General features: G+C 45.5%; 2 long non-coding RNA genes across 5 annotated transcripts in view; both read left to right on the forward strand.

The window, feature by feature from the left end:
• LOC140620840 (uncharacterized) overlaps window positions 1–27420 on the forward strand; it is a 159231-nt gene that overhangs the window by 87674 nt on the left and 44137 nt on the right. For 3 of the 4 annotated variants that reach the window (XR_012020570.1, XR_012020572.1, XR_012020571.1), the window contains exons 4-5: window positions 5104–5584; window positions 6879–7078. This is a non-coding gene — a long non-coding RNA (uncharacterized lncRNA). The remainder of the gene's footprint in view (window positions 1–5103; window positions 5585–6878; window positions 7079–27420) is intronic. The other variant, XR_012020573.1, reaches the window with a different exon arrangement.
• On the forward strand, window positions 7092–11159 carry LOC140620842 (uncharacterized). The gene is made up of 2 exons (XR_012020575.1): window positions 7092–8653; window positions 9554–11159. It is a non-coding gene; the product is annotated as an uncharacterized lncRNA (long non-coding RNA).

The raw sequence follows: 27420 nt of genomic DNA on the forward strand, positions 1-27420 counted from the left end.
ACTTCCTGTGAAATACCGCCAGATCCTAGGAGTATAGCAAAAGCTGGTGTGTAAGGACGGTGCTTCTAGTTTTTCTAAGAGAGAAAGAAATGACATGGTGAGGGCTCTGGGATCCTCGGGGTTGAAGAGTGCACCAGCAGTCACAGGCACTCAGCAAGGAGCTAATGGAAACTCATCAGAGCTGTCTGTGGGTCATGCACAGGACTTGCCAGGAGGCTTGGAAGCCAAACCCATTTGGAGGTTTGCTGCTTTACCTTCAAGCCTTGGCCAGTACAACGGTGATGTCTTAGTCAGCCAAGGCTGGTATGACAAAATACCACAGACTGGGTGGCTGAAGCAACACACATTTCTTTCTCAGTCCTGGAGGCTGGGAAGTGTAAGATCAAGGTGCCAGCAGATTGGGTTCTTGGCGTGGGCCTTCTTCCTAGCTTGCAGATGGCCACCTTCTCGCTGTGTCCTCACATGGCGGAGAAAGGAAGCTCTGGAGTCTTCTTATAAGGGCACTGATCCATCATGGGACTCTACCCTCAAGACCTCATCTAAACGTTCATTTCCTTTGGAGAGCCCCAACTCCAAATACCATCGCAGTGGGGGTAGAGCTTGGAGAATCTGGGGAACATAAACATTCGGGCCATAACTCATGGTAACCGTGCTGGGACACAGATAATAGACCCTCTGTCAGATGTTCTCTCTACTTCACCTTGGCCAACACCCAGCTGAGAATGTAGATGGCAGACTGAGCTGCTTCCTTTCGCACACTCCACCAGGCTTTCAGGAGCCAGAGTGAGGTGAAGGAAAGAGCCAGAGCAATGTGGCGTGACCAGTGAGGACCTTCAAGTGATATTTGTTGGGATGAGTGTGTCTGTAGGTGTGTCTTGTTCCAAAAAAGATTTAAGGTGTTTGCAAAGATAAAAAGTATTGGAAGGCAGTAAAAGAGATGAGGTAAAAGGACAGGGATAGAGACAAAATATAGGGCCAAGCCTTAAAATAGAAGGCAAATTAAATCTATTTTGCTTAACTAGGGAAAAGTGCCATGTTTTCTGGGAAGCCAGTGGCATTCTGTTCCATCTCCCTTTTAAATTAAGAGTGAAGCAGTGTTCCTCTCAATTTAGGGGCTTGCATTCTGATGAGTTTGCTGTGTTTTGGTTTTTGTTTGGTTCGCTGACCTTAAATCTCCATTTCAATAAGAAAAGCAGCTCCATCACAGCCAGTGAGTTTTCTTCTAGCGGCCTTCCTCTGGGGATCTTTTGGTGGGGAACTTGGCAACTTCTGAGGGTAGCAGAGGAAGTCAGAGGTTAGGAAAAAATGAGCCTGTACAATCCAGAAACTCCAAAAAAGAAAATTCTGGAAGGAATATCCATTTTACCTCTAGCATTTAGATGGCTCAGGATTTAATGATTTTTTTTTAAAAGGGAGTAAGACTAGGTAGGCATCGTCTACTAGAGCTGAAAGCTCCATAAGTAAAACAGGCTTATCAGGATGATTGACTTAACTTTTTCCTTTGGCTGTGTAGGCACAGGGTAACAGAGTAGGGCTTATTCAACTCTGTGATATTTTTATTCCCTGGAACAAAGGCCATCTTTTCTTTGAACCTCAAGGCTTGTTTGCCAAGATTATCTTTATTCAAATGCTCCATGTTCATAAGCAACACCTCTGTAGGCTCACGCAGAGTAGTTATTTTCAGCTGCAGGTATTAAAACACAAAACAAATAAGAAACAGGGAAGTCACACAAGTATTATGTTAATACTAATGATTCCCCATTATCTATAGGATCCAGTCCAGTTTCTTAGCCAAGGATGAAAGGATTTGCTACATTGACTCTTCTAGCTTGGTGCCTTACTTTTCCTCCAGAAACTTCTGTAAAGAGATTCTCAGCTCCACATTAAAATCTTTGGTTCTCCAATCCAAATCTTCTCCCATCTTCCTCACTAGCAGCCTGCAACCAGTAGTTTATGGCCATTGATCCTAAGTACCTGGCCAGCTTCCTGGCCTTTCAGCCCAGAGAGCCCAGGAATTGGGATTGGGATTACTTGGAGGATTTAAAGTGGGTGGGATCACTTGGGATGGATGTTGTTATGGGCTGAATTGCATTCTCCTAATTTTCACATGTTGAATTGTAATTCCTGATCCCCAGGATCTCTGGATGGGACTATATTTGGAGATAGGCCTTTAAAGAGGTAAATTAAAATGAGGCTATTGAGGTGGGCCCCAAACCAGCCTGACTGGTGACCTTGTAAGAAGAGGAAATTTAAACAAATAAAGAGACATCAGGGATGGGAGCACACAGAGGAAAAGCCATATGAGGACACGGTGAGATTGCAGCCGTGTGTGAACTAAAGAGACAGGACTCAGGAGAAACCAAACCTGTGGGCCCCTTGACCTTGGAGTTCCAGCCTCTGGAACTATGAGAGATACCTCTCTGTTGTTGAAGCCCCCAGCCCCAGTCTGTTCTTTGTGATGGTGGCCAGAGCACAGGTGCCCTCCATAAAAACTTTCCTTTGAGCTCAAGTTCATTGCAGTCATTCTTCCTCTCCACTCATAATTATTTTCTGTACCATTCATTTGAAAATTAAACAGTTTAAAAATTATTCTGACTCTTTGTGATGTATTTTTCCCCATCCGGTTCTTTAGTCATTCACCAAATCTTTAGTGAGCCCTACTATGCGTTGTTCTAAAGCAATGAGGGCCCCAGATTTTCCAGGTCAGCTACAAATCTGCCACAGAACCAGATAAAGCCTGGAGCACTGTAGGGCTGAGAAAAGTGTGATGGGTTTCTCTGTAAAAGTCACCTTTGTTCTGATTATTAAAGGAATTGGAGTTAAAGAATTTGGAAAACAGAGAGAAAAGCATGACTGTGAAAACAAAAATCACTCACAAAAATGCCACTATGTGGGGAGAATCACGGTTATGATTTTGAGTAATTTTCTTATAACTTGACTTTAAAACTGTGTGTTAGGAATACTTTCCTAGGTTCTGAAATAGCTCTTTAAAACCATTTTTACTGCTGTAATAATATTCTATTGTACAGACTTACTTAATCTATTTAATTTACCATTCACCTGACATCTGACTTTTTTCTATTTGTATTCTTATGATGCTATGTTAAGTAGCCTGGCTCATTAACTCTCCATATAAATCTATTCAAATTTCCCATAGCTTCCTGCGATAGATTACAAGAAGGGAACTACGGGATCATGGGACATGAACTTTCAGTTCTTGGTAGACATGCCCAAACTGCTAGCCTAGGGTAATTCACATGCTGATATGGCTTTTACTATAAAATAATCAGGGACAGGCTATGGGTCCTTCTCTTGCTTAGAAGTGATAACCCCAGACTTAGGAGAAAGATCTTTATAAGATAGAAAACCCCTGTATAATCTTGAAACAATGACTACAAAAAGGTCTCTCTCTTTTTTTTTTTTGTTATTTCACCTTGATTATGACACAAATCATTAAATTTGTCACAATCGAGATGCAATACTGAAAAACTGAGTTTTGGGTTGTTTTTCAGTCTAGGATTTTAAATATAGTACAAAAAGCAGAAGGGATTTTAGAAGCCACCTGCCAACTTTATAGATGACAGAACTTCAGCCCAGGGAGGTGGATTCCTTAAGGTCACGTAACCACTAGTCAACAGGTGGTATCGGCATTCATGTTTCCTGAAACTTCTTCTTCTTCTTCTTTCCATAGAAACTTCTCTTACGAGATTCAAGTCAGGGCAGCAGATAGCAAAAAGGCTATATAACTTAAACATTTCCTGCCAAGCTATCCTCAACTCAGCTGCTAATAAATGGCTTTTCAAACACTTTCCCTTGATTGGTTAATTAGGAGAACAGTGGTTTTACAAAGGATCCAATGATATTTCTAAGTAAGACTAGGCCATGGGTTCAAGCCGCACATTGGCTTTAAGAGGTACAGTTGGAAATGAAGGTTGCCCACCGTAGAAACTACCATGGCTTGCCTGTGGAGAAAAATGAGAGCTTAATGCCTTTTGGAACTTTCGACTAGCTGATGAAAGCCCTGTGCTCACCTCCCTTCTCAGAGCTTTTGGAATGAATAACTAGTGAGAGATACAGCATTATTCTTGCTTATCTTGGAACCTAGGGAAAACGAATCCCTTATCCAAGGACAGTGGGCAAAGCAAAATGTTGTCTTCCTTTTACAAACTTAGCATTCAAAGAACACTAAGTTCTAGATCAGCACAATCCAGTAGAACACAATACGAGCCATAATTTTGTATTTCCTGGTAAGCACACTTGAAAAGATGAAACATTAATGTTATTAATGTATTTATTTAACTGCGTATATCCCAAATATTATCATTTTAACATGTAGTCACTAGAAATATTATTATTGGGCTATTTTATATTTTGGGGGGTCATATTCAAATCTTTGAAATCTGCATTTACTCTTACAGCCTATCTCAGTTTGGACTAGCCACGTTTCCAGTGCGCAGTAGCCACACGTGGCAAGTGGTTTCCGTATTGGACTGAAGAGCCCTAAATAACAGAATTCAGTCTCCGGTGAGCCCATGCCTATGAGGCTCGTTAGCAAAGTGGAAGAGGTATCTCAGAATGGAAAAGATGATACAGTTGTTTCTATCTTTAAAATGCCTGGCAGCAATCTGTCTAAGTTGTTATTAAGAAATGTGTATGGGAGATGGGGCGCCTGGCTGGCTCAGTTGGTAGAGCATGCGATTCTTGATCTCAGGGCCATGGGTTCAAGCCACACATTGGCTGTAGAGCTTACTTATAAATAAATAAATAAACAAACAAACAAGTAAGTAAAAAAAAAAAAGGGTGTGTATGGGAGAGAGAAGTTAACTAGCCTCAGCTGGGCAGTTTTGAACATTTGGCCAACAGCTTGAATTCACATCCCCAAGTCTCAAGATTGTCTGCTGCTGACCTTATAGGCCACCCAGCCCCCCACCTCCGTTAATCACACCCAGAGAAAGGATCCCTGAGGGCCTGGCCAGGGGGAGGTCTAGAACAGGATGCCACAATTGGCAGAGGGCTTCTCTTATCAGGGGCTCACAGTCAGAGAAAGAAAGTCTGCTTCTTCAGGGAGGGTTTCTTTTGTTTGGTTTTTCTTTTCTTTTTTAGCTGAAGGGTGTTCCTGGGAAAGATGAATGCCACTGGAAGCGGAAATTCTTGGCAATGAGAAAAAACCTTGCCTGATGCAGACACATGCCCCACCCAAGCAATTCCCAGCTGCAAGGGATTCAGCAAGTCTCTGGGTCCCGCTGCCCTCGATCCATTGATCCATCACAGGGGAGGCAGGTCTGGGGAGAGCCAGTCGGTTAGGGTCTATCCCCTTCCTCTCCCCTGTGCCAGGGTTGCATTCACAGCACCCACGCCCAGAGCCACCTTGTTGATTTGAATCAAGGGAGACCAGGCAGGTTCAGCAGACCTTGGCATCTCAGCCTCTGCAAGTGAAGAAGCCTTGAAGCTGCGACCCGGGAATCTGGGGGAGGCCTGGAGACCGCGTGCCCAAGAAGGGATCCAAAGAGGTAGAGGCCCCGATGTCACACAGCAAGGGAGCAGCCACGCTGGGAGTTGAACGTGTCTCTGGCTGGCAGCGCCTGTGCGTGGAAGGAGAGCCTCCTCTGTGGTTTGCTGCTGAAATGTCACTGTGTACTTGTGGGTGCTGGGGATGGAGGATGGAGAGGGAGAAGGAGTCTGGGAGCCATACCGCAGGTCATCGCCAGGGCTGTCCGGGGTCGGGCTTAGGGCCACCAGCGCAACACTGAGTCCCAGGCTTGCTGCTTCCTCCCTCAGTAGATCCTCTTTGTGCCGCTGTGTGCGTGTCGGGCACTGTTCCAGACGCCCACTGTCCAGCAGGGGACAAAACAGTCAGAAACCCCTGTTCTTGCTTTTCCCCTCGTGAAGGGAACAAAGTAAGCAAATGACATAAAATAGGTCAGAAGGTGATGAGCAGGGAAGGGGGTTAAGGAGAAGGGAAGGGAGAGGGCTGCCATTTAGGGTGGTCAGGGGAGGCTTTGCTGAGAAGCTGCTGTTTGAGCACAGTCTCCCCAGATATGGGCTGTTAGGCAAATTCTTTATCCTATTTACTCCAAACAACAGTCATGGTAATCCTAGATCCATGCAGCGTGCTTGCTCTGCACACTGCCGAGTTCCTTGCGCACCTGAGACTCGTTTAATCCCGATGGGCCCGTGACACAGGTGCAGGTACTTACCTCATTTTACAGAGTGGGAGAGAGAGGCAGAGGAACGTGAAGCAGGTTTGCCTGACGTCACACAGCTCATGATGGGCAGGCAGGTTGAGTCCAGAGCCTGCCCCTTTCTCTGCCGCCCTAAAAGGGGTGGTCCTGGACAGGGGTCTCAGGGAGCAACCCCGACAGGAAGTGATCCCAAGCTAAGCATTGCCCGGGGCCCGTGCTTTATCTGGGCAGCTCCTTCCCGGTGCTTCCATCCTTCTGTGTCCAAAACCGAGTAACTGACTGTTGTTCCAACACCTACTGTTCTCGAAGCCTCATGCCGGACTTTGCAGAGGATACTCAGAGGTGGCGTGGGCTGGGAAGCCGGTCCTAAGCAACAGATGCTCGCTTTGGGCCGAGAAGCAAACCCGTTAGAAAGGGAGGCAGGACGAGATGTCACCAGAAGGCTGCGCGGGCGGCCGGTGTCATGGGGGTCAGTCCCCTGGGGGGCGGCGGGGTCCTGTGCAGAGGAAGCGGGGAGCAGGGAGGGCCTCGCCCCTGCAGGAGCCGCACAGGGTCAGGCCGGGACAGTGCGAAGGCACATTAGGGAGAGAGTGAGCTTATCAAGCACAACCCCATTCTGCAGCCTGTTTCCCTAGAGGTGTTAAGATTAAGAGGCACCAAAGCGTTCCCAAATCCTGACTCGCTGTCCTGATTTAGGGGGGCTGTGAAGCGGGGCCATTGACAACATCGGCAAATCCCAAAGTAATCTCCAGCTGCTTTGATCTCCTAAGTACCCTGCTGCCCTGGACGCCCGCTGCCGTGGCCAGGTGGGAAGCGGGAAGACTCCTTGTCAGTGGGAGAGAGGAAGAAGAGGAAGAAGGAAGAGAGGAAGAAGAGCCCCGAGGACTGGCAGCCGGGTGAGCTCTGCACATCTTCCTACTTACGCTGACCATAGGGGGCAGTTTCTCTTTGTCTCCGATTCTGCATCCTGTGAATGGAGGGCACAGTCCCTCCTGCCCCCGCCACCCCCCCGGAGCCAGCCTCCGTGTGGAGGACACTACTGGCACTGCCCCCACCCCCGGACCTGCTCGGAGATGGCTCCCCAGCACTCCTGTGCACCCATTCCCGGGGTTTCAGGGTTTCGGGGTGCTTTGCTTCCAAAGACTCCAACTGGAGACCTCCTTTTCAGTGGGTTGCCCTTGGGCTGGGGTAGCTGCGTCTCCCCGCTCTTGCTGGGTTCTCCTGGGAGCACCTCCGCTGTAAATCCCTCCCACCCGAAGCTTCCCCTGAGCCTACATCTAGTGAACCCAACTGAAGACAGTTTCCAAAAGCATTTTGCAAATTTGCACGTGAGACACGTGCTTGTAAGCAGTTACCATTTGAAGTCGCTTCAGAACTGACTGTACAAATCTTACTTCTCTGAATTATTGGGGTCCGGACAGAACGAGAGGCCAAAGGGGACCTGACGCTGGTTGTTCTATAATGTACTGAGCACCACCCCACCCCCTGACTCTGTGCTTACCACCCCATCACCAGATTGACTGGGAGCCTTCATCTTCTTGGGCCTCTGGGGGCCTCCACTGCTGCTCTGTCAGCTAAGGCTGCACTGTTTTCCACCCCAGGGGTCGTCAGCTTATTCCCACTACGGTCCCTGCATGACCTTTCTCAGGGCTCCAGGAAAAAGCCAAGTCTTGAGCGTCGGACAAGGGCCCAGGCCGGATTCATTTTTGAGAATCATGTAAACAAGGTGCATGCTTTTGGAAATTGTCAAGGGGGCAAATCATGAACTCAGATTTTTTTTTTTTTTGAACTCAGATTTTTGATCAACAAAACTTAAATAGAAACAGAGACTATTCATTATATTACCCGATTTAGTACTTTTAGCAAGAACACATACACACATGCTTTCAAAATAGGTCCTCAAAATTCCAAGACTTGCTTTGATCTCTCTCCTACGGCTGATAAGTTCCCATATATCAGGGGCATCCCTGGGAGCCTGGGGATAAGGATGAATGAATCACCACATTCAGATCCTCAAAGTTTCCATCTTCATTTAATGAGAACATTTCAGCTCCCTTTCGAAACCAGATCACTTTAAAGACAATAAATAATCAAACTCACCTTACGAGACCCAACAGCCTTGTTTTCCAATGGCCAAATTCTTGGCACCCTGTCCTGTATGCCTTCATTCCAACAACCAGAAAAATAACCCACGTGCTTGCCTATTTATATGTGCACAGTGCGTCTTTAAATCAGGTGTAACCAGCCTGGCCTCTTTGACTTCTAGAAGACAACACAGGCTTTATCTAGAGCAGGACCCAGACAAGGGCTGAAGGAGGGATGGGGTCGGGGGTTGATGCAGACTTAGTTGAGTCCAGGAGGAAAGCCAGAGAGCTGTTTAATCTATAGGCCCCCCCTCCTGGTGGGGCAGCGGTGGAATGGACAGACATGCGGAATCAGAATCACCAGATGCTTCACTCAAGCCCAGCCAGGTGAGCCCGCAGCACCAAAGAGGTCTTGTGAAGATTGTCCTATCTCCCCAAAGGAGGACAGGATCCAGAGACAGGGATTCCAGAACCCAGCACTAGGGACATCTATCATAGGGTTGTGCGGGAGAGTCTGGGCACATGCAGAGAACAAGTCACAGAACCTGGTAGGTGATGCCAGGAGAAGCTGACCCTTAGGCACAGAGGGACAGAGTAGGTACCAACTTAGGAAATTGGCAGCTGGCATGAGTTGAAGCTGAGAGACAAGGACCGGAGATCCTTAAATCCCTCCTGCAGGCCAGACCAGGCCTGAACCCTCCTGAGGGAACCAGATGGGGACTGACCAGACCCTCAATCAAACCCAGATCCTCTGGCTTTGGATTCAATGGCTCTATTAAGTGAGTCCCCAGGACCAAATAGCCCCACATCCTAGATCTACCTGCTACCCCCCTCAGTCTGCCTTGTGGGCCCAGAAGGCATTGGTCATGTGGGTCCTTTCCAGGGGCACAGAGGCCGGGGAAATGGGCTGGATGTTTGTGGAGTGTGAATTTACTGAACCTGAGTCTGGTACAAAACACTCCACATGAGTGAGTTAAGTAAACAGATTGTTTATAGAAAAGTCAAAAATCCTCTTTTTCCAATTGAACACATGAGCACAAATTTCCAAATCTCTAGTTTCGGTTGGAATTTTGTCATGGCAAATATTGACTGAAGTTGGTGGGCCGTTGGCAGGGTCTTGTCACTGTTTTGGTTATCTGGAGACTGCCAGGCTGTGGTGGGAAGATATCTTTGTGGGGAGTCAGGAGGCCTGGCTGGCTTTGGGCCCAGGCTCTGTTACCAACCAGCAGGTGTCCTTCGATGACCCTCTTGGACTCACTGCCCCCCTCTTCCTTTCCTTCTTTGTAGCATGAGAGTGTTGAAGACCTCTCAGATCCTTTCTAGCTCTGAAAATGCACAATTTTATGACCTAGATGGGGGCACGGTGGCTCAAACCATCTGATATGAATTTGGACTTCAAATCATTTTGATAAATGTTCTCAGGCTTGGAAGGTGGCCTGTGGTACACTTGCAAGATCCAAATCGACCTTTTCCAAACATTTTCCAAGTCTGCACAAGGCTCATGGTGGTGGGGAGCCATTTGGAGTCTCCAGGCTGGGCAGGATGGTACAGACTTTGGTGCCACTGACAATAAAGGCTGGGGCGTATCTGGCTGGACCCCGCAGCAAAGAACACATGGAGTATTTTCTTTCACTTTTTACCTGGATGGAGCTCAGTGCAAACACAGACTGGAAACTACAAACGGGAACACAAGCATTTGAATAGATAGTCTGTCAAGAACATTAAAATTCTTCCAAGGGATGCACCAGACTCCGAGTCACATTGACACAGGCTGTCAGAACAGACTCTCAGACCCTGCTTTGGCATCACCAGGGAGAAGCAAGACAACTCCCATGTGGAAACTGCCTTGCATTTAAGCTGGTCTCCAGGAGCATCTGACCCCTATCTCAAACATCTGCTGTTCTCCTTAAAAAAAAGGTGGGGGGGGAGTGGGAAGTGAAAAAAATATTTTCTTATAGGGAAGTATCAAAGTCACTCTGATAATGGGTAGCCATCCTTTTGCATGAGCATTAGAGAAACCATCCAGTATGATTGTGGAGGGAACTCTGCTTCAAGAAAACACTATTCACTAACATTTTAATTCACCAAATAAGGAATGAAGGATAAAGAGGATTTTTTCACCTCTGTAAGTTCATTTCGGTAGGGCAGTATCTCCCAACACGCTGCTGTCGAAAGGAAGCCCATCTGCCTGGGTCCTGGAAGCAGCAGTTGTGTGGGTTCTGGATGCACAGGGAGAGGTTTGGCAGAGGCAGATGCTGGGCCAGGCACCGGAGCAGCCTTGGGTGGTGATAACAGGTGACCAGCTCTCTTCAGTATTCCCTACGTGGGGCCATCCCTTTGCTATGTCTACCATGTGCACTTGGCATTTATAACATGGGAGAAGACTTTTTTCCAATCATAAAAAGAATATACGGTGTACGGAATGTTCCAGGACTAAGAGTGGGAGCAATGAGACACTTGGACACCTCATTAAATGTACCTCTTACTTATCCACGATGCTGGTGGTGAAGAGCAACCTAGATATTCCCAAACCCCTGAGAGTCCAAAAATAACTTATATCAGGCACACACATGATTGTCTTGTATTGTTTCTAGAGTTCTGTTATAGAATCACCTCTTTGCAGAATGAGATTGGTCTGTGCCCTTTAAAAAAATTATGGTAAGACACATAATTTTATCCTCTTAACAATGTTTAATCATACATTACAATATTGTTAATGGTATGCCCATTGTTGTACAACAGATGTCTAGAACTTTCTCACCTTGCAAACTGAAACTCTATAATTGAACAACTCTTGTTTTCCCTCTCTCCCTAGCTGCCAGAAACCACGCTCTACTTTCTGTTTTGATGAGTTTGATTGCTTTAGATACCTTGTATAAATGGAAACAGGCAATGTTTGTCTTTTTGTGACTGGCTTATTTCACTTAGCAAAATATCCTTCAGGCTCATCCCTCTTGCAGCATATGACACAATTTCCTTCTTTTTTAAGGCTGAATAGTATTCCATTGTATGTATAGGCCACATTTTGTTTATCTGTTTATGGACATTTAGTTTCTTCTACCTTCTGGTTGTGGTGAATGATGCTGTAGTGAACATGGGTGTGCAAGTACCTCTTCAAGATCCTGTTTTAAATGCTTTTGGATAAATACCCAGAAGTGGGATAGCTGGATCATATCTTAGTTTTATTTTTAATTTTTTAAAGGAACTTCCATACTGTTTTCCATAGTTGCTGCACCACCTTACATTCCTACCAACAGTGCACAAGGTTCCCTTTCCCCCACATCCTTGCTGACGCTTTCTATTTCTTTTTGATAATAGCCATTCATATCTCATTGTGGTTTTGATTTGCATTGCCCTGAATAAGGATGTTGAGCATCTTTTCATGTATCTGTTGGTCATTGGTATGTCCTCTGGAAAAATGTCTATTTAGTTTCTCTGTCTATATTTTAATCAGAATTTTTTGCCATTGAATTGTATGAGTTCTTTGTATATTTTGGATATTAACCCTTTGTTGGGTTTATGATTTGCAAATGTTTTCTCCCATTCAGTACATTGCCTTTGTACTTTGCTGATGGTTTCCTTTGCTGTGTAGAAGCTTTTTAGTTTGATGTGGTCCCACTTGTTTATTTTTGCTTTTGTTGCCTTTGCTTTTGGTGTCAAATCCAAGAAATCACCACAAGATTAGGAGCTTATTGCCTAAGTGTTCTTCTAGGAATTGTATGGTTTCAGGTCTATGTTCAAATTTTTTTAAGCCTATTTTGGTTTATTTTTTTTGTGTGTGGTTTAAGACAGCGGTTCAGTTCCATTCTTTCACATGTGGGTGTCTGGGTTTCCCAACATCATTTATTGAAGAGATGATCTTTCCCCATTTCCTTGAATCCTCTGTTGTAAATTAATTGCCCATATAATTATGAGTTTATTTCTGGGCTCTCTGTTCCATTGATCTGTCTCTTATGCCAATACCATACTGTTATGATTTCCATAGCTTTGCACCATAGTTTGGAATCAGAAAGCATGATGCCTCCAGTGTGGTTGTTTTTTCTCAAGATTGCTTTGGCTATTTGGGGTCTTTTGTGGTTTCATACAAATCTTAGGATCATTTGTTCTCTTTCTGTGAAAAGTGGCATTGGAATTTTGATAGGGATTGCACAGAATATGTAGATTGTGTGAGTAGTATGGACATTTTAACAGTATTATTCTTCCAATCCATAAGCATGGCATATCTTTCCATTTATTTGTGTCTTCTTTAATTTCTTTCATCAGTATCTTACAGTTTTCATGGTACAGGTCTTTCACCTCCTTGGTTAAATTTATTTCTAGATTTTTTGATGCACTTATAAATGAAATTTTCTTAATTTGTCTTTTTGATAGAGTATAGAAACACAACTGATTTTTGTATATTGATTTTGGATCCTGAAACTTTGCTGATTTTGTGTATTGGTTTTAACAGTTTCAGTGGAGTCTTTAGGGTTTTCTATATATGATATCATGTTATCTGCAAATAGACAATTTTACTTCTTCCTTTCTGATTTGGATGCCCCTTTTTTTTCTTGCCTAATTCCTCTGGCTAGAATTTACAGTACTATATTGAATAAAAAAAAAAAATGAAAGTGAGCATCTTTGTCTTGTTCCTGATCTTTGAAGAAAAGCTGCCAGTTTTTGATCATTGATCATGATGTTGGCTGTGGGCTGGTCATATATAGCCTTTAGTATGTTGAGCTATGTTCCTTCTATACCTACTTTGTTGAGAGATTTTATCATAATTTTTTTAAATGTGCAAAGTGGGTCCTTAGGGAGGGATTCATAGCAAATCTCTTGGCATCATAAGGTCACAGAACTGTGGTTTTCCTTTGGTGAGTAAAGAAACAGGAGTTTGAGGACCCAAACCATGGAGATAAGAGTTGTGTTGGAGAGGACAGTACCAACAAAAAAGGGCAAGTAGAGATCCAGTGAGGGATAGGAATGTCTATACCAGGGAAATGATGCCTGATGTTGAGTTATTACTGATTCCTCTGCTATCCTCCAGTTGAATTAGATCCAAACCCATGGTAAAGATATATTGCCATATTCATGGTGCTGGGCTGGGGGTAAGGGGCGGCTGGAGAAGGAGGAGTGATGGGGGGCTAGTGTGGGGTGGAAGCAAAAGAGCAGCTGGAGGGGGAATCCAGGAGCCAGAATGGAATTAGGAGAGATGGTGAGAATGTGAGCCCCTGGGGGTACTGGGAAGTCTAGAGATGGTGCTGGGTTTCACACTGGGGAGGAGGATGCTATTTAAGGAAAGAGTGGCTCAGAAAGGATAAAGGGGACTCTGTTCCCACCCCTAAAGCTGGTAACAACCCAGTTTGGAGGAGAAGGCTTGTGTGCATGTGTGCACACCCATAGAGGAAATGTACCTGGTAACTAAGGCAGCAAATGCTAAATGCCCATTCACTGAGCAGAAAAGATAGAGAGCGTTATGAGAGTTTAGAATTCAGAGGTATTACTTTGGCTGGAATTGGTGGCGATGCTGCTAAATGTTTAACCACCAGCTTCTGGGGAAAAAACAACTTTCCATGGTATAAATACCCTAATTCTACCATGGTTAATTTTAAGTCACCAAGTTGACTTCCTAAAATCTGGAGTTGGGAAGAGACACACAAGAGCACACCATTATAGAGTAGTTCCACCACAAAGGTGCAGTAGACGCAAATAAACTCAAGCATAGATTGTTATCAAATGTATGATAGTAGTTCAGAAGTGATGAGTTCTGAGCATTTTACTACCTTTGCCTTAAATTTCTTTCAAGTTTACATAATGTAATTTTTAATAATGCCCATGTTCAATAACTGGCTTGCAACATTCCTGAAAAATTACCAGTTAACTGTTGTGAGCTGATATAAGCCAGCTCTGGGACACTACTGGCTCACAACAATCTTTCTGGAGAAGGTGGGACTTAAACTGGGCTTTGGAGGGTGAATAGGAGTTTGATAGGCCTGGCAGAAGGCATTCTAAGTAAGGTAAAGATGTGGCAAAGGTGTGGCCATTAAAGGGGGTGGCGTGAATGAAAATAATAGGACTTCTCTTAGTTCTAAAATGTTTCAAGGTTAAGAAATTACTTTTTTAACAAGTCAGAAACGATGGAAAGACCCAGTAGGCATTGAACATTCATAATAGCATACAAGGTACCAAATATTCATGATATACTAAATATAGTCATACCAGATACTGAATATTCATAAGGTCTTAAAATAGCCACACATTGGTGTTACCCATTCTGGTCCCCTGTGTGCCCCTCCAGATGAAAGTCATAGCCGCTCAACAGGCTAATTGACAACCTACAGCTGTGGCCGTGAGTGCTTGCCCCTGGATTTCCCCCATGGAGCAAATGTGAGTTATTGGCCCAGGTACCTTCTGCTTGTGGGTCCCTTTTGCTCAAACCTCAACTCTGGTCGTCTTAGTGAAACCATCAGTAGGGAAGATTAATGTGGCTAAGAGAGGCTGGATACCCAAATAGTGCATAATCCAAGTCTCAGGTGGTGTGGCCCCATCCCTTTCACCTTGTTTCTCGATTTTTAAATTGATTTAATGAACTGTATTAATGTCTTAGTGAGGGCTGCTATTCCAGAATACCACAGACTGGGTAGGTTATAAATGACAGACATTTGTTTCTCCCAGTTGTGAAAGGTTGGGAAGTCCAAGATCAAGGAGCTACGAAATTCGGTGTCTGGCTACATCCTGGTTCATAGTTGGCTGTTATCTTGCTGTGTCCTCCCATGGTAGAAGGGGAGAGGAAGCTTTAAGGGGTCTCTACTATAAGAGTACTAATCCCGTTCACGAGGCCTCCACTCTTATGACCTAATCAGCTCCCCAAAACCCTACCTCCTAATATCATCACACTGAGGATTAGGCTTCAACAGAAGAACTGGGTGTGGGGGAGGGGTATTGCAAATATTCAGTCTATAGCAGTTAGTTCTCTATGGTTGTGTAAAAAATTATCCCACAACTAGTGACTTAGAATAACAAACATTTATTCTTCTAATTTCTGTGGGTCAGGAAGCTGGATGGGATCCTCTGATCAGGGTCTCTTGCTGGCTATAATCAGGGCGTTGGTTGGGCTGCAGCCCTCTCAAGGTCAACTGGGGGTGGTTCTGCTCTTAAACTGCTTAAGTGGTATTGGCAGATCCTCCTGTTTCTCTGGGCTGCCAGTCAGAGGCCTCCCTCATTCCTTGCCACGTGGGCCTCTCTACAGGACAATTACAACGTGGCAGCTGCTGCCCATCGCAGCGAGGGGGTGAGAAAGCAAGAGAGGGGGTAAGACAGAAGTTGGAGTCTCAGGAAGGACAGCCCACCACTTGCCAGGTTCATTAGACAGTAAGTCACTAGGTGTCCAGTCAATACTCAAGGGGAAGGGATTTCACAAGGAGGCAGGGATCATTGGGGGCCATCTCAGAAGCTGCCTGTCACATAAAGTTCTGTGACTTCCAGCTTAGCCATCGCAGTGGTGGACTTGGGGGCTGGCATCGTATCAGAGTAATTCCATGCCCCAGTCCCCCAGAGATTCTCACCCCTGTATGACAGCATCCTTGAGATGTCAGTGGTGGTGGTCCCATTTTAAAGGAAAGACATTGAAAGTTTCACGACTCCTCTATGTCCACATAAGTAAGCAAAAGAGTCACAAAAGAGTCAGACCTTGAACCCAGGTCTCCTGAGTTCTAGGCTGTGGCCTTTGCCATTTGCTGTATGGTACTAGGGTGAATAGTGCCCCCCCTCCTCAACCCCCACCTCTGCCAAATTCATGTCTACTCAGAACCTCAGAATGTGACCTTCTCTGAAACTAGGGTCTGTACAGATGTATTATTAAGATGAGGTCATAGTGCATTAGGGTAGGTCCTAAGTCTAGTGATGGTGTCTTTATGAGAAGGCTATGTGAAGATACAGAGACATGGCGGGGGTGGAGGGGGGTGTGCAGGTAGGGATGCCATTTAAAGATGGAGGCAGAAATTGGAGCAATGTAGCTACAAGCCAAGGAAGGGTAAAGATTACAAGCAGCCATCAGAAGCTGGCAAGAGGCAAGGGAGGATTCTTTCTTAGAGCCTACAGAGGCCCCGTCAACCCACCAACACCTTGATTTCAGACTGCTAACCACCAGGACTGTGGGAGAATAAATTTGTGTTGTTTGAAGCCATCCAGTTTGTGGTTACTTGTTATGGCAGCCCCAGGAAACCAACACATGCATTATCTCCCTAGAAGATTCTAGCCACAAACTTCCTGATGTCTGCAGCATTTGAAAGGGTTTGTTGATAGTGGTTCATAAAGCACAGCTACTCTGGATCAGCCTCCATCCAGAATTCAGTCTCCCAGGTCCCCTCCTGGCCAGCATAGCCCATCTTGTAAGCCAGCGGCCATAGCCCAGGACTGGGGGAAGAAAAGGGATACAGCGAGTAGCTTCACTGCCTGTGATCTAAGATGATGAACATTGCAGGACAGAAGCATGGCTATGTGAGATTTTCTTTCTTCTTCCATGTGATAGGCCAAAGATTAAAATCCCCTCTGCCCTTCTTCCCCTCATTCCCTTGAACTTGAAGGCACTTGGAGCACTTGGCTCACAGTAGCTCTGTGTGTGTGTGTACGTGGAGTAGTCGGTAGTCTCTGTAGCCTTGTAGGTGCTGGCTTAGAATAAGAAGCAGAGGTCAGGGTTCAGCTGAAAAAGGGGTGGGTGTGGTAGGATGGCTGTGGGACACGTCCTCCTGGGCACCTAGTTGGTAAGTTCACACAGAGGAATCAGTAGCATTGGATCAAAGGAGGGGGAGGCTCAAAGGATGTTCTCTGGGTGAGGTGCTCTGGCAAGGGGCTTCTGCTCCTGTTTGCAGCTTTGAAATGCAAGAATTTCCTCTTGTACGAGGAAAAATAGCTCATCATGTGAATTGTGATTAAGGTTTAAAGATTATCCTTAAAATAGTGCTTTAAAAAAATGCCTGCCACCTTCCTGCTGACCTGGTGAAAGCGACTGCACCACTTGTATTCTGCAGGGCCCGGTGACTAGTGATTCATATAGTTTGTGGTCCAAAAGCATCCCAGACTAGAAAGGGCCTTAGAGATGGTCTAAACCTACTCCTTTGGCAGAAAGAGAAGCAAAGGCACAGATACCTTCTCCAGTCCACCCAGAAGCTTCCCTCTCCCCCGTGAAACCAGCTGGGCCAAGGGCTCTGCCCTCTGTTTGTCTCCCTACTTGCCATTCTGGTGTCTTCTTCTCACATTCACATCTGCCTGTATAATCTCTATCCCTACAGCGTCTATCGTTTACACCGTGGGCTCCAGTGTAGTGTAACCCTCCATCCATTCACCCAACTACCCATCACATATTTATTGAGGAAATTGCTATGGGTCCACCACTATGTACTGTGGACGTGGAGATTATTATGGCAAGATCCTTTCTGTCGGCAAGTTTACTGTCTCATCAGAGATCGACCACTTGTATGCGAGTAACTAGACCTCAAACCAGACTCCTTCAAGGGAGTATAGACTAGTTCTCATCTGGCAAACCATTGGAAGAATTAGAAAATAATTGCCACTAGCGGCCATAGCCTCACAAGTAGGAATCATCTTTTGTCCTATATGATTTGAAAATTAGTGGAACATATATTTGGCAACCATATACATCCTGAAGTTTTCAAAATAGCTCTGATGTAAAATATTCTCCTTCCAGTTCATGTGTCTTAACTGTTGGTCAGAAAGACTGAATGCCAAGCAGTCAGGATTTTCTGTATCCAATCCAACTTCTCTACCCCCTTCCTTTTCTGCCTCCAACAGATTCATTCTTTGGACCGCAGTTGTAGGATGTATCTATTCTTGGAAGAATAACACCCTATGCCATTAGATCAGCTGTATTTTCAGCAATTACATGAAGCTTCGCTTTGGACAGGGCACTGCTTGGGTGATACGGAGTTACTTAAGTGTATCCGGGAGCACTGAGCTGAATGGGAGATGGAATCCTATGAAGATCACAAAATAGGCACCAACAGAATGCACTGGGCCTTGGAGTAAGTATTTAGGATAGGTAGGAAGAAAATGAGAGAAGGTCCTGGGCAGTGGGAGAGAATTTGATTCTTTTGGCCATTTTACTACCTTACCCCAGGGGCAGTCCTATTAGACAGGAGCTCACTGGCTGGGGGCCTGGAGATCCAAACCATAAGCCAGGAGACCCTTTAAAGTCTTTGCATTTAAGTTTCATAGTCAAAGAAGCCATGTTCTCTCTCTTTTCCCAACAGCTTAGAGAGAAAATAAGTCAACTTTGCTTACTGGATTTGTGTGAATGCCTTTTCTCTATACACAAGGACAAATAGTTCCCTGTGAGGCAGATCTTCATTCAATCGTGAAGAAATTTAACCAGAAATTAGAGAGCACCCTAGGGAATGGTCTCAAGTCGTCCAGGGCTTCCTCCACCCGGGCAGCCTTGACACATGTCCCTGTCCTGTCACAGATGTCCTCATTCCTCCCAACGACTTTGTCTTACTGGTGTTGCAACAGCTACCAAGGTAGTTAAAAGGTATGTTATATAATATGCATATTAGAGATAGATATGCAAGTTCAGAATAGATTTGCTACATTTTTCTTCAGTAAAACTCCTTTTGTTCATCCAAACATAGTTTATGCACCAACTACATACCAAACATGAATGGGGCTGAAAAGGCAAGAGTCCCTCGGGTAAGGCAAGGTGTAAAGTCTTCTGGGAAGGAAGCCTCCTCCCAGCCCCAGAGTAAAGTAGTAAAAGAGTTTCCTCTTCAGACCCGAAAGCTGCTCTCTAAGCCAGGTCACCATCAGGAGCCTCATGGTGAGCTTCCTTACATCCCATGGCCGGGAACTCGAAGGCATTGTCCCAAATGCTCTCCTTGATTGATTTTGTCTGAAGTACACTTCAGAAAAGCTCTGTTTCACAAATGTTTGGACTTCAGTCATTTTGACCTATTGCTTTCTGCCGTGGTGCTTCAAGCACTTGGTGGGCTTATGTTGTCCTAGTCTTCAGTCTTGTCTTTGGATTACAGAGATCTCAGAGCAAGGCCCAGAGAAGTACAGGGACCTCTTCCAGGTTGGACAGCGAGTCTGGATGTCTGAACACTGCTCCCAACTTACACCAGTTCACCACGTGATGGACTTATACCATCTTGGGCTGAGAATGATCTTAGATGTCTACCTTGTGTCAGGGCCCTCATCTTTCTCATCTTTCAGACAAAGAAACCGAGACCCAGGGTAGGTTACTGGTTGTCCATAGCCAGAGAATCACAGACTCCTGGAGCTGGAAGGCACCTTGGGCCTTTTGTTATCTAGTTTCACCTCCAACCCAAAGGAACAATACTTTCCACACTCTCTTTGCCAGTTGATTACCCAGCCTCTGCTTGGACACTTCTGGAAAATGGGGAGTGCATGATTTTTTTTTCCTGTCCATTCCATTAATAGACCTATCTCATTGTTATCAAGCTCTTATCTGTAATCAAGGGAATCTAGTTTCTTGCTGTATCCATTGACAGCTGCCTTGCAGAGTCACAACACACAACACAACCAACCCACAGTCTCTGTGCCCTAGGAGAGTTGTCCCTACCATGGATCCCTTTAGTCAACTGGACTGTTTCAGCTCAGCCTGCCTCAGTTTCCCTGCCCCAGACTGACTGCCTTTAGCATGTCTTAATTCAGAATTTTTATTTATTTTGCTTTTATTTATTAATGGTAACCACCACCTTCTATAAGTCCCATCCATCCCCCCTTTTACTGAGCTCTAGAAGGCTCTCATTAGAACATCAATGAGTTCACTGCACTTTTTAAAATCAGGACAACAACAAAAAAAGCTTGAGTGTGCTTCTCCTGACAAGCCTCCTTAAATATAATCATAGATCTGTCACAAAATATACAGGCTTATGAGGGGTTGTCAAAGTCTTTCTGAAGTGGGAGATGTTTAGGGGGAAGAAAATTCTTTCATATTAACTGAAAAGGAACAAAGTAGAAAAAAACAAGGACCAAATGATTCTGTGAAGGGTTTTTACATAGCTACAGTTTTGCAAGCTTTGCCTTGATTAATGATAATGCGGTAGATTCTGGAAAGACAGAAATGAAGCTCTGAGCTGTTCGTGTAATTGGTCTTGACATTTCTCTTCTAGGAGTTTTTCTCTTAACTGAGTGAGAAAGCAGGTGCGGTAAGAGCAGTCTTTCCCATCATCCAGGTTCCAATCTCCAGTTCTGATGGGGAGCAGACCCAAAGGTCCCATGAACACTCTGTTTTCTTTAAGCAATGTCCTGCTTTAGTGATTCCCACTATTGTGTCCATACTCTGGAGGGTTTAGGGAGTTTTAGGCATTTAACGTTTTTGAAAAATTTCTTTTTAAAGCCATTTGGATTTGTAGCTCAACACCAGGGAGAATCCAGATCCTTCTGGTTTCCACAGATGGGCTCCCTGAAAGGTAGTTCTCATTTTCTTTGTTTCTTGGGGAAGCCTCTTCGAGGTCTGGTGCACATCTGTCTGTGCCACTTGGTTCCTGAATGAATTGCTCACTGGCCTAAACATCTGGTTGCCTCAAGGGTCAGCATAGATGTGTCCCTGCATTGCATGGCATTGGAGGGACGATTGCAAGGACAAGCAATAAAGAAATCTGGTGCTGGTGGCTCTTCTCAGACCCTCCAGCTTCCACATGGCCATGATCACATCCCTCTGTCCTCATCTGATGCCAAATCTCCCAAGCAGCCCAGGGATTTCTAAGCCTTCTGCAATTACTCAGCATAATAAGATTTCAGAGCTCTCCCTGGCTTAAAATGTGCTTTCCATTTTCTCACCAGCCCACTCCCCTCCCCCGGCCTTGCCCTGAATTAGAAGTACATCGGCAGAAAGATTCACAGGCCCCTAGGTGCCCAGTGGCATATTTCTATCTTCCATTTCCCCTGTGAGCATCTCCTGGCTCTTCTTCTTCTTCTTCTTCATGCACCCGGGGCCAGGCGAGAGCTTTCCATCCAGACACAGCCACAGTGCCCTGCCTGGACATGGAGCTTTGTGAAAAAGCAGCCTAGCCTGTCCTCCCAGTGAGAGCGCAGTCCCACCCTTCCCTTCCGGGTCCCCAGTCATTGTGCTGAGGGTTAGGAACCAGCAGTGCAGAGATCAGTTTTCAAAGGAAACAGAAGAACCCTTTCAAGTGCCTAACCCTAATCGCAGACTCTTTCAGGGGTCCTGGAGCTGGTTTTGAAAACCACGTTGATGGTGCCTGAAATTAAGTTATGATGCACCTGTACACACAGAAGGAAGGGACATCAAAGAGAGGATCAGTGCGGACGGCGAGCAGAAAGAAATGCCAGGTGCAGACGCGGAGGACATCTGGCTCTCCCGGGGCCCGATGTCCGCTTCCCAGGCAAGGACAGTTAGTGGCTTCAGCGAGAGTGAGAGCGGGGGTGGCTTGGTGGTGTCCTCAAGCTTGACTGTGCGTCCGCTTCTGCAGCCTCCTTGTTTCCAGGCAGAGAGGACGGGTCGAGTGTCTCACTCGTGACTCTCTAAAACGTTTCCTCGTATGTTAGTAAAGGGAAGTGACCTCTCAGGTAAGAAGTGGGTGCCGACCTGACCGCGCGCCAAGTGGGCGCAGGCTGCTGCAGAGGAAACGCAGACCAGCAGCAAATTGCTCGGGAGAGGGAGGTCTCTTGGGGATTCGCTCAGATGAGAAAATAACAAATATTTTTAATTAATGTCACTTGTCTCTTTTTAGGGACTTTGACGCGTTGCGAATTTATTTTGGTATGTAATTTTAACACTATCTCCTAAGATCTTTTTATACTTTATCTCTGAAATGTGTCAGATTCCCCACTGACACTATTTTAATAGAAAGGGTTCTGGTGCCCGCCAGGGAGCGGCCCTGGGGACTCTAGAGCCACGGGGACCGAGGGGTTTGAATCCTGGGTGGGCAGCACCCTCTGGGTGAGCCTGGGCCCATCATTGACCTCAGGAACGATGACCGTCCCCACGTCCTGGTGGCACAGTGGACTGGAGATGGCCCGATCGATGTGCGAGGCCACTTGCCCCGGGGCTGGGCCCCGAGTGTGCAGCTGGGGATTTCCGAGGGGCTCGGCGCTGGGAGTTTCCGACGCGTGGGGCAAAGGCTGCATCTGCCAAGTCTCTGCTCCCCACCACCCTTCCCAGGAGGAAGCCAGACGGCCGGACACCTCCTGCTCCGGCCCGGCGTAAGCCCTGAGCAAATAACAGATTTAATCTCAGGGGAAGCAAGTGCATTCTGTTATGGGTACGGAAACATTTTATCAGTCTCCGGAGCTAGCAAACAGTAGCTGAAAGAACGTCAGCCTTGCCGTCTTCCTGACGTGCAGGCCGAGAAGAGGGCACCGCGAGTGGCTCCGCGGCCCGGGAGGCACCTGCACGACAATAAATCAAAGGGTGATGTGCGTTGGGTGCAAAGAGCGAGCGGCGCGGGTGTCCTGGCTTCCGAAGCCCGTGCTGGCATCGTGCGTGAGGTCACAGGCTCCGTGGGCCCGACTCCCCCCGAGGCTCCGATGGCCCCCCGAGTTTGTCCCCACGAGTCTGTGAACTGCTTGCAGAGCCCCAGGCCAGCTCCCGCAGGCTGTGCCCACCCACCGTGAGGGGTGCTTTAGGACAGCGGGGCCCACCCAGTAATACCTGCCTCCTAAGAAGGCTCCCAGGTGGGATTTGGCGGGAATATCCCAGCCGGATATTCGTTTCCCCAGGGAAAGACCCCCCACCCCAGCCAGTGTTTGGGGCGCCTCCGGGCAGGGCAGCCAGCCCCCGTCGGGGGGATCCGCGTGGGGATGTTTTCAGGGCCACCGCCCACTCTGAACCTGACGGGGACGTGCTTGAATGGGGGCCTCCCTGGAGAAGGAACAGTTTCGCTAGGGCCTGCGGTGACATCCAGATGGCCGAGAAAACTTACCCAGTGTTCCGTCAGTGGGCAGTGATGGAAGGCCTTTACAGGGAGCTTCAGAACCTTCCACATTTAGTTCCAAGCTGCACGTCCTTCTCCGTTTTGTCAGCGGGCCAGCTGCCTCTCCGTGGGAGTGGGTGCTGCTGTTTCTTCCTGACGTGGGTTTACTTGACACTGTCGTGCTTGCTCCGTCTGAAAGCAGAGTCCACTCGCTCCAGCCAGAAGCACTTAAAACTCAGACGCGGATCCCTCTTGCCTTCAGAGGATGAAGCTGTGTCTTGCTGGGACATGGGCCCCCAGTTCAGCTGTGTGCCCAGTATTGGTCCCAGGACAGCTCTTCTTTCAAAATGCTGCATAGGCAGAACGAAAGCTTGGTAGCAAACCATGGAAATCGAGGGGAAGAATGCTTCATTTGCCAATAGGTTGCTCCCCAAGTAAGCCATTTCCCTCTCCTTGGCCCGCCAGCAACCATGACATCTGTCGTCAGGACACCATGAAGTCCCAGGATCTGTTGCTGGGGTGGGCTTGCTTTGCACTCGATGGGTGACGCTCTTGCTGTTCTCCTAATTGTTCTTATTTTTATTCTCTCTGTAAGACTTGAGTTTACTGGAAGAAGGTTTTATCTAACCCACCATTTTTTTCTTTTAAACCAAAGGCTGAGATGAGGCAGAGTTGAGTGTGTGGCTACGAGGGACACACTTATATGCTGGGAGAGGGTGAATCTAGGATAGTGGTTAAAAAAAAGAAATCCGTGACCTTGGGCAACAGGGACAAACCATCCATTGACCAATGAGTGCCTGCCTTCCGCCAGGCCTGGTGTGTCTGTGTGGAGCACGTGGCCTGGCCTTCAGACTCCCATTCCCAGCCCTTCCAAGGAGAGCAGTTCTATAAAGTAGGTTGATTTAAGACACCAATACCTTTACTGGGCTGAGACAGGAGAGGCTCCAGAACCTGTTTGTCTTTTTCCTTTTTTCTTTTTTTTTCCTTCTTCCATTCTTTCTCCTTCTTTTCTTTTTTTTTAAAACCAGAACTTCCCACCTATATTAGTTTTCCATGCAATGTTGTGACAGATGGCCACAAACCTAGTGGCTTCAAACAGCACACATTTATTGTCTAACAACAGTTCTGGAGATCAGAAATCCAAAATGTCCCAGTGAGCCAAAAACATGACTACTTTCCTTCCGGAGGCTCTAGGAAAGACTGTTCCCTTGCCTTTTCCAGCTTGAGGAGACCACCCACATTCCTTGGTGACATAGTTACAGGTTCCGGGGATTAGGTTGTGGGTATCTTTGGGTCATTAGTCCACTCATCACACAACCCAGATTCATGGAGTGCAAAGGTGGGGGCAGATAGGGAGCACGATGATTGCTCATGACAGTGATGCTCACGTCAGACTAGATTAGTTTTGAGGAAGCCAGGAGTCCAGAGCTGCTGGGATGGATTTAAATCATGCCTATCATTCACAGTTCTTTCTTACAAAACCATACAGCTCACTATGCATTTTATCAAAACATTAACTCGACTTGTCAGTTATACACAGAGGCATGTGTAAATAGATCTAGAAGAGATTAACTATTATATTTTATAAATCTTAAGGTACCCAGGAGACAAATGGAAAGGAGAGATTGTTGTTGTTGAATTCAGCTCTTCATAGGCAGGCAGGATTCTGAATCTTTTAGGTAAGAGTTTAGGGAGAGGAATTGTGTCTGTAGTAGAAGATAGGAAAAATCCTGGAGTGCTTTCGAAGTGAGTAAAGGGAGTTTTCACCAAACTACTGCATTTACTTAGGCCCTGCCCATGTTTACCATTGTCTGCTCCTAATCCTTACCCTAAAGTAAATAAAATCTGAATGCTTCCTTAAGCAGAGACTATTGCTGAGTTTCCCTCCAAAAAACAAATTGCCACCACAGCTACCAAAAATAAGAGCCACGGAGATACACCTATGCCTTTGAGACAATCCACAGTTTTAAAGATAAATCCCTTTCTTTGGGAGCCTAATGTTGCTTTAAAAGATTCCTTTCCTTTCCATCCCCTTTCTCCCCAGATAATCTCCAAAGGAATATCTTTTTAAAGGGGGTAGGCTGAATAAGTGTTCATAAAGCTTCCTTGTGGGTCAGTAGCCTGCTGCGGGTCACGAGATTCATTTGGGATAGTGTGAGGGTAGGAAAAAGCAAGCTAATAGTCCTTTGACAAAGACCAATTCTCTGTCCCTGTTTTAATCTTTAATCTGGTTACCATATGTCATTTCTGAAAGATTAGTTAACTGAAAGACCTTATTTTTCAGCACAAGTTGGACTAGCAAGATGCCAAAAAACAAGAAAAATTAAGTAAATTTGTCACCTACAGAAATGTCTCAAAAAATACCTAATAAGTTTTTGAAAAATGTTGCAAATTAAGCTGAAGCGGGAAGAAAATACAGATTTTACTCCAAATTCATGGCCACTTAGCTCACAAGAAACAAATACTCTCAATTCTTTAAAAAATCATACTTAGAGATCTACTGGTAGTAATGAAGTCAGTGTGTGTAATGTGAACACCTCTGAATCAACTGTTTTTTGTTGAAAAAGTTAAAACGGTAGTTGCATACTGCCCAGTTGGAATTCAATATTGCTTTGCTGTTGAATTTTTTAAAATAATAGTAAACATAAAAAAAAATAATAGTAAATACTCACAGAGTTTGTTTAGATAGTTACTGTATAAATTTCCTAAGGCTGCTATAGCAGAATACCACAAACTTGGTGGCTTGAAATCACGGAAATATTTTCTCTCCTAGTTCTGGAAGCTCAAGGTGTCGACAGGGTCATGCTCCCTCTGAGGGTCCAGAGAAGGATCTGTTACGTTTCCCTCTCCCTAGCTTCTGGAAATTCTTGATATTACTTAGCTTATAGATGCACGGCTGCATCTCTGATTCTCTCATTAGGTAGCCTTCTCCTTGTCCCTCTTAGGGTCTCACTGTCTTCCCATGGCCTTTCCTCTCTCCTGTGTCTGTGTCCAAATTCCCCTCTTTTTATAAAAACACAGGTCTTTGGATTAGGACCACCTTAAAACATTATGACCTCATCTTAACTAATCATATTGCAAAGATGCTACTTCCAGATAAGCTTATATTCTGAGGTTCTGGGTGACCATGAATTTGGGAGGTCAACTCAACACAGTACAGCTCCCATGTCCCTGGATTAGCTTCTCTGCCTATAAAGTGGGAATACTATTGCTTGTTCATCTGTGGTTTTAACATAATCAATATAAGACTCATTCTTTGAATCTTACTCCTGAGATCTAGTGAAATTGGAAGCCAAACTTCCTCTGGGATTATTTTTATATAACCTGAAAATTACTAAGCAAGGGAAATTTTTTTCATGTAATCTAGTATTTCCCAGAACGTACCTTGGGAAACATCAATTTCATAATATGGCTTATGAGTCAAGTAAAAATAATAAAACTAGAAATGTAAGTAGTGTGATCTGAATGTGTCCTTTCTTTTATTTATTTATTTATTTATTTATTGGAGTTCAATTTGCCAACATTTAGCATAACACCCAGTGCTCGTCCCGCCAAGTGTCCCCCTCAGTGCTCGTCACCCAGTCACCCCAACCCCTCTCCCACCTCCCCTTCCACTACCCCTTGTTCGTTTCCCAGAGTTAGGTGTCTCTCATGTTTTGTCACCCTCACTGATATTTTCGCTCATTTTCTCTCCTTTCCCTTTATTCCCTTTCACTAATTTTTATATTCCCCAAATGAATGAGACCATATAATGTTTGTCTTTTTCTGATTGACTTATTTCACTCAGCATAATACCCTCCAGTTCCATCCACATTGAAGCAAATGGTGGGTATTTGTCATTTGTAATGGCTGAGGAATATTCCATTGTATACATAGACCACAGATTCTTTATCCATTCATCTTTCGATGGACATTTGTGTCCTTTCTACCTCTTAAATTAATGCATCCTTTTACCCCTTAAAATCATAAATTCATATGTTAATTCCCAAGGTGATGGTACTGGGTTGGGGGGGGAGGGCTTTGGAAGGTGCTTAGGTTATGAAAGTGATGGTGCCCTCACGGAAGGGATTAGTGCTCCTGTAAAAAAAAAAAAAAAAAAAAAAAGGACAGCATTAGTGCCCTACTTCTACCACCTGAGCACACTGGCACCCTGACCTTAGACTTCCAGCTTCCAGAACTGGGAGAAATAAATTTGTATTGTTTATAAGCCATCCAGTCGGTGGTATTTTTATAATAGCAGCCCAAAAGGACTAAGACAGT

The sequence above is a fragment of the Canis lupus genome, chromosome 29 (genome assembly GCF_048164855.1).
Source record: "Canis lupus baileyi chromosome 29, mCanLup2.hap1, whole genome shotgun sequence".
Lineage (NCBI taxonomy): Eukaryota > Metazoa > Chordata > Mammalia > Carnivora > Canidae > Canis > Canis lupus.